Source organism: Capsicum annuum, chromosome 11 (genome assembly GCF_002878395.1).
Source record: "Capsicum annuum cultivar UCD-10X-F1 chromosome 11, UCD10Xv1.1, whole genome shotgun sequence".
Taxonomy (NCBI): domain Eukaryota; kingdom Viridiplantae; phylum Streptophyta; class Magnoliopsida; order Solanales; family Solanaceae; genus Capsicum; species Capsicum annuum.
Genome location: NC_061121.1, coordinates 25,012,847 through 25,026,972, shown reverse-complemented (window position 1 = coordinate 25,026,972; position 14,126 = coordinate 25,012,847). Strand labels below are relative to the sequence as shown.

General features: G+C 32.9%; 1 pseudogene; it reads left to right on the top strand.

The window, feature by feature from the left end:
• Nucleotides 1–1,821: 1,821 nt before the first annotated feature.
• Nucleotides 1,822–9,532, top strand: LOC107847997 (annotated as a pseudogene).
• The last annotated feature ends 4,594 nt before the right edge of the window (nt 9,533–14,126 follow it).

Here is a 14,126-nt window from a genome sequence, read left to right as displayed (position 1 = left end):
GCAATAATACTAATATTCGTTCCTTTGTTTCGATCTGTCATGAAAATGCTTCCTCCTTTAATTTTTTCACCATTATTTCAAAACTTCACAAAATTATCATGTAGGTTACAATACATAACTTGATTCAAATATAACAAGGAATTGACAAATAAATTGATTAGGAATTGACAAATTGTCATCACAAATTTTCACAAATGCTCCGATAAGCACAAGACGAGAAAGTGATGAATCGTCATCACGGTTTCACCTATGCTCCATGCTCGGAAACTAAGAAATTGATAAATTCGAATCAAGTAATTTATCATCACAAATTGAATGTAGTCATTTGAAAAAATTAATGAAGGGAGGGTTAATGGAGCTTAGTAATGGTGTTCTTGAAAAAAAAAAACATGAATTTGGCCTAAATAAAGAAGATGAAGAAACGGAGTTGGGTGGGGATGGAGGTATGAAGAAATGGGGTGGGGGCTACGAAGAAGATGAAGAAATGGAGTGTTGGGGTGGGAATGGGGGGTGGGGGAAGAGGGTGGTTATGAAGAAGATGAAGATGGAAGTGAGTTCTTGATTTTTTTTTAATTTATACATATATATATATATACCCTTTTAAAAAAAAAAATCACTCCCTTTTTTTTTTGACCACGTCAGCCGTAAAGGGTGAAATTAATTCACTTGAAAGTTGTTAAGGGGTAAATAATTATCCGATTAGCTTAAGGTCTAAAGTAAGTTTTGACAACAAGTTCGACGGAATTTTGATGTATTTTCTCTTATAAAATTTATGCGATTTTCGATCATTTCGATTCAAGCAATATGTCACTAATTAACACTGAGGATGTCTTTGGTACGAAAGAAAATATTTTTCAAAATATGTTAGATATGAAGGAAAACACTTATTTCATGTTTGCATTGACTTAAATATTTTTCAAATAAATTTATTTTCCTCCAATTTAAGAAAAATGATGTCCTTACATAAAGTAAGAAAAATTATATTCCCAGACTCTTTCAACTGCATTACTCAACCCCAAGTTCAACTCTCGACCTCAAACAAGACCCAGTTCTTAGCCCAGACCCGACACGTAGAACTTGCCCAATCCCGACCTCTATCAGGGTTTGACTGTCGACTCTGACCCAGGACTCGAACTAGACCCAACTACCGACACAACCTTGTCTGGGAACGACTTCCAACGCCTAACCTAAAATTGATACCCTAAGGCCCAAACTTCCGACCCAATTCATGTCCTAACTCCCAACCAGGATCGACCTCTCGACCCATACTTAGGACCTGAGCTCGACTAAGATCGACTTTAACCACGAGCTAGACCTGAGTTTAAACCCTAACCCCAAAGCAAGATTCGATTCGCTACCTTGACCTCGAGTTGGGGTAGAATCAAGGTTGTCTTGAGTTTTGAGTCAAGACTAACATCTGGATCAGGTCCTGAGTCTAGTCTTGGTTGGGAGTTGGATCTTAGGTCAGATTTGAGAGTTGAGTCTTGATTTTCGATTTGGAGGTTTGGGTTGGCCTGGTCGTATTCTAAGTCGGTGTTGGGAGTCGGGTTGGGATCCGTGTTAGAGGGTGGGGGTTAGTGTTATAATATTTCCCTATATTTTATCTAAATATGTTTTGATATTTGCCAAGATAATTCTTTAAAAAAAAAAACAGCCCGACTGATTTAAAGATCTCGCTATGCATAAGATTTGGGGAAGGACTCCACCGTCTCAGAGGCTGTTTTCAAGGCTTAACCCATGACCTCCTGATCATATGATAACAACTTTACCAGATACTTCAGGACACTCTTTCAGCAAAATAATCTTTAATTTTTTTCTTTTTTTCTTTTTTAAAAAAACCTCTTGGAACAATATTTTCTTCTTACCAACAAACACCACAAAATAATAAAGTAAAAAAGAAATTTATTTTCATGACGAGTGATGATTGAGGAAATAGAAGAGTCATGGTGGTCAACTAAGGGTAAAAGAGTCATTTCAAACCAGTGTTCTATTCCAAATCTTAAAAACATCCATACTCTTTCTTTCTTCTTCACAGTTGTTGTCCGGTGCACCAAAAGTATAAAGCTAAGATTTATTTTGATGAATGATAAAATTGGGCAATATTGCTTGGCTGGTAAATATGTGCAGCTACAACAAAGAAAAGCAGCAACTATTTAACGCCATATTATCAATCAGGTGGTGTACTCAAATTCAACGCCAATCACTTTTACAACTCTGTGATTTTAACTCTTATCATCAAATTTGCGACAATGTTTGCTTTTATTTTAACTGATGTATTGTTGGTATTTACTATAGTAATGTTTGAATGCAATATGTTGTTTCTTATTGAAAAACTTGGATATGAATGATCTTTCTTTTATTTAAAGAGAATTAAAAAGTAATAGCTTGTTCATTATTTTTTATTGAAGTGATCTTGGAAAAGGAAAATGAAGTTGTTACTCCCTACGTTTTAATTTGTTTGTCTAGTTCGACTTGACACAGAGTTTTAAGAAATTAAAGAAGATATTTTAATCTTGTGGCCTTAAACATGTGATGCGGAAAGTTAGAATTAGAGAATTGCCAAAAAATTGAAATGGAGTGAGTTTAAGTAAGTACTCATAGGTCCATTTCCTTTAGAAGAAACTTCTTATCTAATTGGTATATTCCAGCCCCTATCCCAATTCCTGTCTCGAGTTCTTCGAGGAATGGCTACTAGCATCAACATGTAGCTGCAGTGTTAGATGATTATGGTATGTTGTCAGAACTCAGTAGTAGAAACTCATATATTCAACTTACTAATGCATTTTGTGATCATCATTCTTATTTGTGGTCGAACAAGAGTAATATAATTGGGAAAAATGCTATATTTTTAATGGATTTTGTCGAGAGTGAATTAGTCCTGAAAGATCATCTTAAATTTGGTAATCATATTTATTTGAATTTTAGGGCTTTGATTGGAAAATTATCCTATACTAATCAGGCTTCACTTACCAGAGAATGAAAGAGATGTAAGGACACATAAGCGTGAAATCGTTGTTCTTATAAAAGAAAATATAGCAGTTTTTGATAATTGAGGCTGTTGAAGAAGCTGTAGCATCTCCATTAAGTTGGCAATAAAGAGAGCTGATTTAGCAAAAAATTGAAGTGAACAAGATTGTAACTTTTCGAAATATATCAACTGTAATTATGTGTTAAGGTGCTTTCACAAAAAAATGTTAATAATTAAAGTTGAATTCTAGAACCTTGAAAGTTCTAGAATATTTTAAGTATGTGGAGGGGTAGTCTGCTCATACTGCCTCCTTTGAAAACATCGGAGGAACTAGCAAGATTCTTATGCGATCAAATAATTGCTTCTTCCATCTTGGGCTAATAGGTCAGCTACCTTGTTCTGCTGTCTACAGAGATGATAGGGTTTTTAGATCTCTCAATTGTTGCGTCAAAGACTTGTATTCACGAATTATAGAGCTATAAGTTCCATGGTCATTGTTGATAAAATTTATTACCTCAATCAAGTCTGTGGAGATCTCCTGAGCCATCAAGTTATTATCCTTTACAATCTTGTGCCCCTGCATAAGAGCTAATAATTCTGTCATGAAGCCTAGTATCCAATCACCTCAATTATTACGTTACAACGCCACCAATACTCCCTACAACGGGGGTTACCTAAGGAAGAACCATCCGTGTTGAGTTTATAGTGCCAAAGGTTATGAAGGTTCTCATTTTATGTTAATAGTATGCTTAATAATAATATCTTTGGTTCACATTTTACGTTAATAGTATGCTTAATAATAATTTCTTTGGTTCACATTTTACGTTAATAGTATGCTTAATAATAATATCATTCTTAGCAATTAAAAGGGCATATTCAGTGGCTTTTACGATGATCTCATTAGAATTAATGGGTTCCTTCTTCAGATTAAAGAAATTGTCACTTCTAGGTAATCTAATATGCCATAAACAGAAAGGTATTAGTTCTTTCCACGAGAAGAAGCTGTTAAAGGAACTGTTCTTGATTAAATTCCAGGTGTTGCACCATTCATCGGGATAAAAAAGAAAATGATATTGTTGTTTGGTGTGATATTAGAGCTACTCTGAATGATCAAATTCCAGAATGTTTTAACATTGCAGCAGGCCAAAAAAAAATATGATTGATGATTTCATTTGCACTCCCGCAGAATGAGCAAGTAGGAGCAATATTAGGCTTATAGAATTAAAATATAGATTAGCAGGTAATTTGTTATGGTGGAGAAGCCAAATGAAGAACTTAATCTTGTGTGGAGCCTTGACAATATAGTAATCATGTCCCAAATCAATAAGTGTTAAATCTTCAGTTGGTCTCCACATGATGGATAGTTTCCTCATTAGATATTGATGGCTTATTCTTTCACCAAACACTTTAATAAAAGGCCCTCTTCAGAGAGGTATATGCTGTCCTCATTATCTTGAAATGTTTCCATGAATATGTCCATTGCCTTCTTGTGGCTGTGTATTCATGCTTGTTTGGGGATTTGGTTTTGAGCAATATATTTTTAAAAGAAGTTTTCTCAGATTCCACTCCATTGTGGCTTAGGTTCATTGAAATTATTTTTACTGTGTTTGGATCTGGTGGTGCTGGTGGATTTAGATTTTCCTGAGAGCTATTCATTTTGGTGTGAGTGGTTGATTGCTAGTGAGAAGTGATAGGTTCTCTCTCTCTAACCTTTTCAGCAATTCTTGTTTATAGGTAAATGCTTTATTGGTATAGTGGTCAATGAAATGAGTTTAGAACCATGAGATCATAGCTTCAAATCCCAACCTAGGTGAAACATAATTTTTATATTTATCTTGATTATACATTAATGTTGACTACTATTCTTAGGCCGTAAGAGGGAAATTTATATCAATTTTGCTTCATTTAGTTGCTTTTTTGGAAATGTTCAGTTTTCACACTTCTTTCGTAACTGTTCCTTTATATGATGGAAGTTTCATCTCATTGTTATTACTGATTGTATGACTGATAATTTAAAACCTCCATGTTTGCAGACACGATTGGAGCACATATTATTGGGTGAGCAAAATGAATTACCTCAACCGAAATAGAGCTGAAGGAAAATTAGACCATCTTGATTCTTGATACTCTATTTGTCTCAGAACTCGTCTTACCGGTGGTTGTAGGAATAGACAGTGTAGCCTTTGCCACTAGAGCCTAGAAGGTGAAAAGGCATCGAAAGTAGTTTTACTTGTGAAAGAAGATTATTTATGCTGTCTTCTGTTTTTCTTTCAACCCATCTAGCTAAAAACTTCTATGTTTATCGTTTTGCTCTATTAAGTGTTTTCTTGTACTGCAGCTATTGTAAATATTACAGTTTGGCTGAGGCAGAAGAGTGTTCAAATTTATCGAAAATTGCAACTAGGTAGGTATTAGTGTTTCTCCAATTGTGAGGTTTAATTTTTCTTGCATGCAAATGCTTAACCTTTCATAAAGGCAATAGATTTTGATACTTGTTTCCATTTTTTTTAACTATATGATTTAAATGCACACATAGATACTCCCCCGTTTCTAAATAAGTGGTTGTTTAGCCTTTTCATGTTGTTCCTAAATAAGTAGTGTTTTTAGATAATCAAGAAGACATTAATGATGTTCTTCCAATTTTACCCCTCTTTAAATAAAGAGTTACACATCCTTTTCAAGGTATTTATAAGGTCAAGTTAGTAAAAATACTTTTTGCTTTCTAGGAAAGCATAATTTCTTAAAGGGTGTGCCCAAGCTAAAAAATCACTTATTTAGGAACGGGGGAAGTATAAATTTCTATCTTAGTCATGCTTGATCTTTTTCTTTAGTTTAGTTTCAAGATGATGAAGAAATCATATGACAGAAGAAGATTGACTAAAACAAAGATAACTTGTAGCCAGTAGAACAAGCAATTTGAAGAGATATTTTTCTTATCATGTTTTTCTTTTTCACTTGAAACATTTCTATTGATTCTTTATGGTTTTGTTTATGTTATTTTAGGTTGGAGGAATGATGCACTACAGGATTCTTGATTTTATTTTTCGACGGCTACTCGTCCATTTGTTGGGTGATTCCTTGCTCTCACATTTGAGTGTTTGCTCGTCGTTTAGGCCCGGTGGTGAGATTTACTCATTACGGTCACCTCCGGAGTTCATCCCACCTGGATAGTTCCAGGACCCTTGTGTCCCCGCCCTTGATCAGATAAAGTTGCCTGCCTTATGACCCACCACGAAAAATGAGCCTTGTGACAAGACTTTGACATTCCCCATGCTGCGGTTTCGTCCGTTCCTTTCCCAAGATGGGTTAGGGACATAAGAAGGTAGATCGAAATGTTTTTCTAAGATGTTTTAGGGTCAAGATATTGCTTATAGTTTTTCTAGTTCACGGATTTAGCTCAATGTCCAAGATAATCTTTTTTTTTGGTAATTCAGGAAAATCTATTAAGTAGGTGCAATTAAAATGAGAAATGAGAGAGTTTTGGTAACAGAGAGAGAGAGTGAGACAAAAATGAGAACTAGAAGTATAGTAGTGAGATACAGGTGGTGTTATGCCCAAAACCTTTGATTTATTGATAGAATCCAAAGAATTTTCTTCGTTGAACAGCCCCCCCCCCCACACACACCCCACCCCATGCCTTGTTCTTCTTCTTGCCAATTTTATTTATTTATTTATTTATTTATTTTCAAAAAAATAAAAACAAGTAACTGCCCTTATAGTAAGTACAAACCGATAAACAGAAAGAACAAAAGAAAGAAAAAAACAAAGGAGTGCATCGATAGTTCTGAAAGCAATGACGATAGAAATTGTTAGTTTTTCCTCTCTCTATATCAAAGCTGCTCTCTTCTCTCCTCTCTTATTCAATTTGTAAGTTTTCTTTTGAAGTGTTTAAAAAGTTCGGTAAACAATGTAAGATTGAAGTTTTGGTTCTTGATTGATTGATGTTTGGTGAATTTGAGCAAAAAGGTGTTGTTTAATCTGAATTTTGGTGATCTGTGGTTTGTAATGTTTGAATCTTTATTGATTCTTGCATGTTTATTTGATTTGAAGTTTTAATTTTAAGGTTTTTTTTTTTTTTGTGTTCTTGATTTTTTGGGTTGTAAAGGTTGAATCTTTATTGATTCTTGCATGTTTATTTGATTTAAAGTTCTGATTTTGAGGTTTTTTTTCGGTTCTTGATTTTTTGGGCTGTAAAGTTTGAATTGTTAATGATTCTTGCATGTTTATTTGATTTGAGTGGTTCTTTTGAGTTTTTTTTGGTTAAGGTTTTTTTTTCATTTGATTGTTTTTCAAGGACCTGGTGGATTGAATGTTGAATCTTTTCTAAGGAGTTAACTTGATATGGATTCTTGATTTTTTTAAAATTGAATCAGTGAGAGTTCATATATGTTTGTGGTTTTTTTTTTTCCCTTGCTTGAATCAATGAGGGGTTAATAGATGTTTGGTGTTTTTTTAAAAACTTGAATCAATGAAGGTTCATAGATGTATGGTGGTTTTTTTTGCTTGAATTAAATGAGGGTTCATAGATGTTTGTGGGATTTGTGTTATCAGAATTGTTGTTATCCATAAAATGGCATTGAGCATTACTGGGATTTGCTTTAGTTAATGATCAAAACTAGAGAAAAAAATTCTTTTTCTGTGCTTTGTTGATTGAGAATTTCTTTATCTGTGGTTTCTTGATTTCACCTGAATTTATGAGTTTTGATGATTCTTTCTCTTTGTGGTTTTCTTCATTTAGCATGAATTTATGAGTTTTGATGATTCTTTCTCTTTGTGGTTTTCTTCGTTTAGCTTTGATGATTCTTTCTCTTTGTGGTTTTCTTCGTTTAGCATGAATTTATGAGTTTTGATGATTCTTTCTCTTTGTGGTTTTCTTCATTTAGCATGAATTTATGAGTTTTGATGATTCTTTCTTCTTGTGGGAGGAGTTTTTCTTTGGTTCCTTACTAATTTTGTTCAATGTATATCAGTCTTATCAGGAAGTCACAAGGTCTAGGATCCATATCAGAGCAAGGCGGCGGAACTGCTGTTTATTTTAGGGTTGAATCTGGAAGATATGTCAGAAGAACGGTCCTGTGTGGTGGTTACAAGGGATTGTCAGACAGAAAGTAACGGGACGGCTTGCATGAGTTATTGACTTGATAGGATTGAAGTCCAGAATGGCAAAAGGCCATTGGAATATAACCAGGAGGGTGAAAATGTGCAACGCAAGTTGCAAAAGCAGTCCGATGGTTCCAACCTAGTGGGAGTGACTCTATCCTTGGGAAGTTCTTCAGCATCCCCTCCTGAGCAAGCTGACAAACAGGATCATGCTGGGGATAATTCTGACAGGAACACACTTTTTCCTGCCCTTGACCGTGACAGCCCCATCAATTCTCTCATTCGTTGCTCTAGGTCGGATTATGGCGCCATAGCATCTTTGAACTGCAACTTCCGCTCATTAATTAGGAGCAGTGAACTTTATAGAGCGCGGCGACGAAATGGTGTGGTGGAGCATTGGGTGTATTTCTCCTGCCAGCCGCTGGAGTGGGAAGCTTTTGACCTTGCTAGGCTCCGCTGGATGCGTCTGCCGAGAATGACTCCCAATGATTGTTTTGTGTTGTCCGACAAGGAATCATTGGGGGTTGGTACTGAGCTTCTTGTTTGTGGCAAGGATGTGTTGGCCCATGTCATTTATCGGTACAGTTTACTGACAAATACGTGGTCAACTGGGATGCAAATGAATGCGCCACGATGTTTGTTTGGTAAATCAAGCCTTGGGGAAATCGCCATTTTTGCTGGCGGTTGTGACTCACAAGGTAAAATCCTTAGCTCCGCTGAACTTTATAATTCGGAGACAGGCACGTGGACGACTTTGCGAAGCATGACTAAGCCACGTAAGATGTGTTCTGGTGTATTCATGGATGGAAAGTTTTACGTGATAGGAGCCATTGGAGGAGCCGACGCAAAGCTGTTGACATGTGCCGAAGAGTATGATCTGGCAACAGGAACGTGGACCGAAATTTCGAACATGTCTCCTGTGCAACCTAACCTTGAGAATGACATACCTGATACATCTGCAGCGCCTCTATTACTAGCCGTTGTAGATAATCAATTGTACGCTGCTGACTATGCTGAAATGGCTGTTAGGAAGTATGAAAAGCATAACAAAGCATGGGTTACCATTGGTGGACTGCCTGAAGGAGTATCTTCCATTCATGGTTGGGGATTGGCTTTTCGGGCATGTGGTGATAGGCTAATTGTAGTTGGAGGGCCTAGGGTTATGGGTCGAGGATTTATTGAGGTGCATTCGTGGGTACCGAGGGAAGGACCTCCAGAATGGAACTTGCTCGGCCAAAAGCAATCAGATAGCTTTGTGTATAACTGTTCTGTCATGGGATGCTGAAGAGATGGAATTTGGCTGGTTGTACTGTAGTAGTGTTGTTTATCGATCACTACATAATTGGTTTCTGGGGCAACATGTGATGTACTAGTCTTCTTTTTCTGCTGCGTTTCAAATCTTTATTTTCTTGGCTTGTGTATCAGTACATTTGGTAGCTTTGGAAATGAAGTACTTTGTTCCAACTTCTGTTTTCGTTGTTTATCAGTTGTTCTGCTTGCTTATTTGTTTTTATTTGTGAAAACTGAAGTATGCATCAATTATATGATGTTTGGACATTATGGCGTTTGCAGTCGAGTTGAGCAAGAAAATTAGACACTCATTATTATCCAGTTCCCACTTTGTCGGATTATGCTGGGTATGTTTTTTTGTACTCGGTATCGGATATCCACTTTGGAACTGATTAATCCCGAAGGAAAGTTCTACGTTGGGGGTTAATCGCTCCCTATCAAAAACAACTCTCTATACTCAGTACTCGAATTTGAAATGTCTTATTAGAAATGAATGAATACAAATCTTTGCCAAGGATGTTTGGGATTGGCGTGAGGCTAAAAAATCTGAACCAGTCACTTTTTTTACAAGCATTGTTATACGTATCTTCTTGAGCCTACTTTTTCGGCGGTAGTGGTATGGACTGCGTACATTTTACCCTCCCCCAGACCCCACTATGTGGAAATATATTGGGTTTGTTGTTGTTGTTGTTATACGTATCTTTTAGGAGAAAGGACATAAAAGACACTTCAAATTAAAAAAATTCAATGAAAATGACCCTGAAATTTAAATTGAAAAAACTACAAGAAGTAACATACTTAAGACTTTTTTTTTTTCAAGACAGACTTAAAGACTTAAATTATCAAAAATAGCAACATTTTAATGAAATTTCATTGTGTAGCAAACATAACATTATTTTAAGTGTAGTCCCCCATTTCCTGCTTTTGAGAAGTTATCATGTATAAGTTCTCTTTTTCACTCCATTTCTCTTTCTCTTTGTTCCCCTTTTCACTCTACTTCTCTTTTTCTTTTCTTTAATTGATTTTTACTTTACTTTTTATTGTTTCAAATCTCTCAGATTCTTTTTTCTTTTCTTTAATTGATTTTTACTTTACCTTTTATTGTTTGAAATCTCTGAGATTCTTTTTTCAATTTTTTTCCTTTCTCACATTTTTTTCACGATGTGATAAGGATAGTGTTCCTCAATTTCATGTAACTAATAAATTCAGTTATTGCATGTTATCAATTTCTCAATTTTTTGTTTTATTTTTTATTTTGTTCTGTAAACCATTAGCAACTTTGAGTTTGAGGTTATTATGTATTTTCAGTATATTGGAATGTTGAAATATATATTTGGGTATTCTTTTTGTTTAAATATGCAGTTGGGGTTATGGACGTATTTGTATTTGTTGAAATACAAATACATTTTCAAATTTTCTTTCAATACAGTACATATAGGTTTGCCATATATACAAATTAACTGACTAAATATACATTTAAATTACATCGAAGTATTTTGTATTTTTTATAAATACATATACACTTTTATTTGTATTTTTATTCTGTTCAGCATACATTTAAGGTATATGGAAGCATTTGTATTTTTATACATACATATCCAATTTCATATATATTTTTCTGAAGTGATGGCTTTGTAGTATCCATATTCGAACACAATCAAAATATATAAAATTGAACTTTATGGAAATACAAATATTCTCTTAAATTTCGAGAATCAGAACTCCAAAAAATTGAGTTTGAGCAGCTTGAAAAATCGTTTTGATCACTATATTGTTCGATCAGTTCAATTTACTGTTGCATTACTTTTTTTTAAAAAAAATTTGTTTACAAAATATCCAAAAATAATTTAACAAAATAAATTGTAAAATTGTACAACGTAACGAAAAATTGATTTTGATCACTCAAACGAAAAATCATTAATGACTCGAAATATTGAAAAATAATTTAACGAAAAATCGATTTGATCACTATATTTGAACGAAACATCAGTAATGACTCAAAAAAAATTTGAACAAAATAATAGTAATGGTTCAAAAAAATTTTAGAACGAAAATTTTTTAATCGATTTCAAACAACTGATGAAATTCATATAAGAAAATAATATTGAGATTAAATACCTTCAAGAATAGTAATGTTTTAATTTGAATTTTTGAAGATATTGAGCGGAAGATGCTTCAGTTGAATTTGATTTTGATTTTTTTTTTTAATGAAAACGATAATGTGAAACTGAAATTTAAATTTTTATTTCGGTTGGTAACAAATAACGAAAATTACGTTAATTAAGAGATTTTAATGGAAAAGGAATCTCCACATTTAATTCATAGCTATTATACCATATTTAAATCAACTGATTTGAGTTAAATATGGCCAGTAAAACGATTTGTATATGTATTTTTATAGCAACAGTTTATTCAAATACAAAATACAAGCTGTTAGTTTAAATAATTATGAAAGTGTTGTTATGAATCTCATAATTATGGTCTTACGTATGCTATTTATGAATTTTACCCATTTAAATTTCACTTTCTAGTCATTTCAATTTGTTAGCTTGTTCTATACCGTTTCTATACACTTTCTATACAATTTCTATACATATCTGATACATATAAATATTCTATACGAAAATTATACAGTTTCGGTACACAATTTATACAATAATTGTACATTTGTTCACACATTTTATAGAACAATTATATAATTTTTATACACTTTCTATATATTTTTTTAATATTATATATATATATATATATATATATATTTTATACATATACATATTTGATAGAACTATAGAATTTCTATACATATATCTTATATAGATATATATTCTATATAACAATTATATCGTTTTTATATAATTATATTTAATTATTATTTCTAAATAATAAAAATTGTATCTGGACTACCTCTACGTGGGCCAAAATGACCCAAATTGGAAAATGACTATAAAACGAAAATAGTATATCCGATTGACTATTTTTTGAAAAGATATCAAATTTTTAGACTATTTATTTTAAAAAGTATTATAGAGTATCTTTTTTCCTATCTTTTATTTTCACATTCACATTAAATTCCTGATTAATTTAATTCCGTAACGCGTAAGGTCCAATAAAACATTATTGCATGGGTACTAGAAATTCACACGTCATCTTCATGCAAACTTTACATAGTGAACTTTGATTCCACAACAATAAATTCTAAATTCCAGCACTTAATTAACTTTGAATATTTATTGAATCTAATTTTATGCAATCTCGAGATTTTCATTTGCCCGTCACATGTTCTGGTTACAGAATAAAGTGTTACTAGTATTTAGTTACATGGTAGAAATGAAATATACAGCAACAATACACCCATTGAATTTTCACATAGTCTTGAAAAAATAAAATGTACGCAATCCGTATTACTCTCTCCGTCCCATTTTACTCATCCTAAATTTTCTAATTTAATGTTCCATTTTACTTATCCTTTTTATTTATCAAGACAAGACAATTTTTTTTTCCTCATTATACCCTTACTGTAATTGATTATTCCTTGTTATTAGTCATTCATCAATATTGGAACTAATAATAAGACACAATTAAGAGGGGTAAAATGGTAAAGTTACATTATTAATCATTATTTTCTTAATAGTTGTGTCATTCCAATTTAGGACGGATAAAATGGGACGAAGGAAGTATTATCTTAGAGATGAGATAGAGAGGCTATTTCATATTTACCCTCGGTTCAAGACAAATTAGTATCCACCCTTATTCGCATTTGCCACATTACTCCAAAGCTACTACCATGCTATATTCGCAGCAAAAAAATAATAAAAATGCTATGTTTGTATTTTGCAAATAACGTTAAACGAAATGTAGAGCCTAACATCTTTCACATTGGACTGCATTTGAAGCAACACGTTTGTTCAAATATGTTATATATGTTTCAAAATAGTTGGCCCTTCTACTGAAATGTGTATTTCAATTTAGTTATTTTTTAAATAAAATTAAGAGGATTTTATTATGTTCATCTAATACTATTCCTATCATTATGACTAAATAAAGTGTATATATACTTAGATTTATATTTTCAAAGCATAAATAAGGCTAATTTGATAAAATAAATCTCTAATAAATATTTTCTCAAGAAAAATGTCACGTCAAGAAAAACCAACTATTTTAAAACGGAGTGAGTGCTCTTAAGGCCTCGTTTGACCATGAAAATTACTTTTTTTTTCTGGAGTTGGAGTTGGAATTGTGTTTGACCATCAATATATATTAAAGTTGTTTTTGAAATTTCGTGGGAGAAGTATGAGTAAAAAAAATAAACACAAGTAAAATTTGTTTTCACTTTTTCAAATAATTTTTTGAAGTTGGAGTTGGAAAATTCATGGTCAAACGGTTCGTGTTTTCATTTTTTATTTTTTTTTACTAAAGTAAGATAATTTTAAAAAAAAACAGAAAAAAATTTCTATGGACAAACTGCTACCAATATGGTTGATAGTTTTGGTCAAGCATAGAGCTAACACATGAAACAATGTAGGATACAAGCACCGATAAAATAGCATAATGTGAAAATTAATATCCAAAAGTGTATTACAGTTTGTACATGATAGAGTAAGAATGTGCAAATTAAATATATTTAACTATATGAAATCTTTAATTTAATAAGAATGTGCAAATTAAATATAGTTAACTATATGAAATCTTTAATTTAATTGCTTATCTTTATAGAATTTATACGATAACTAGTCATTTTGAATTCAAGCAATTATGTTACAAAAAAATT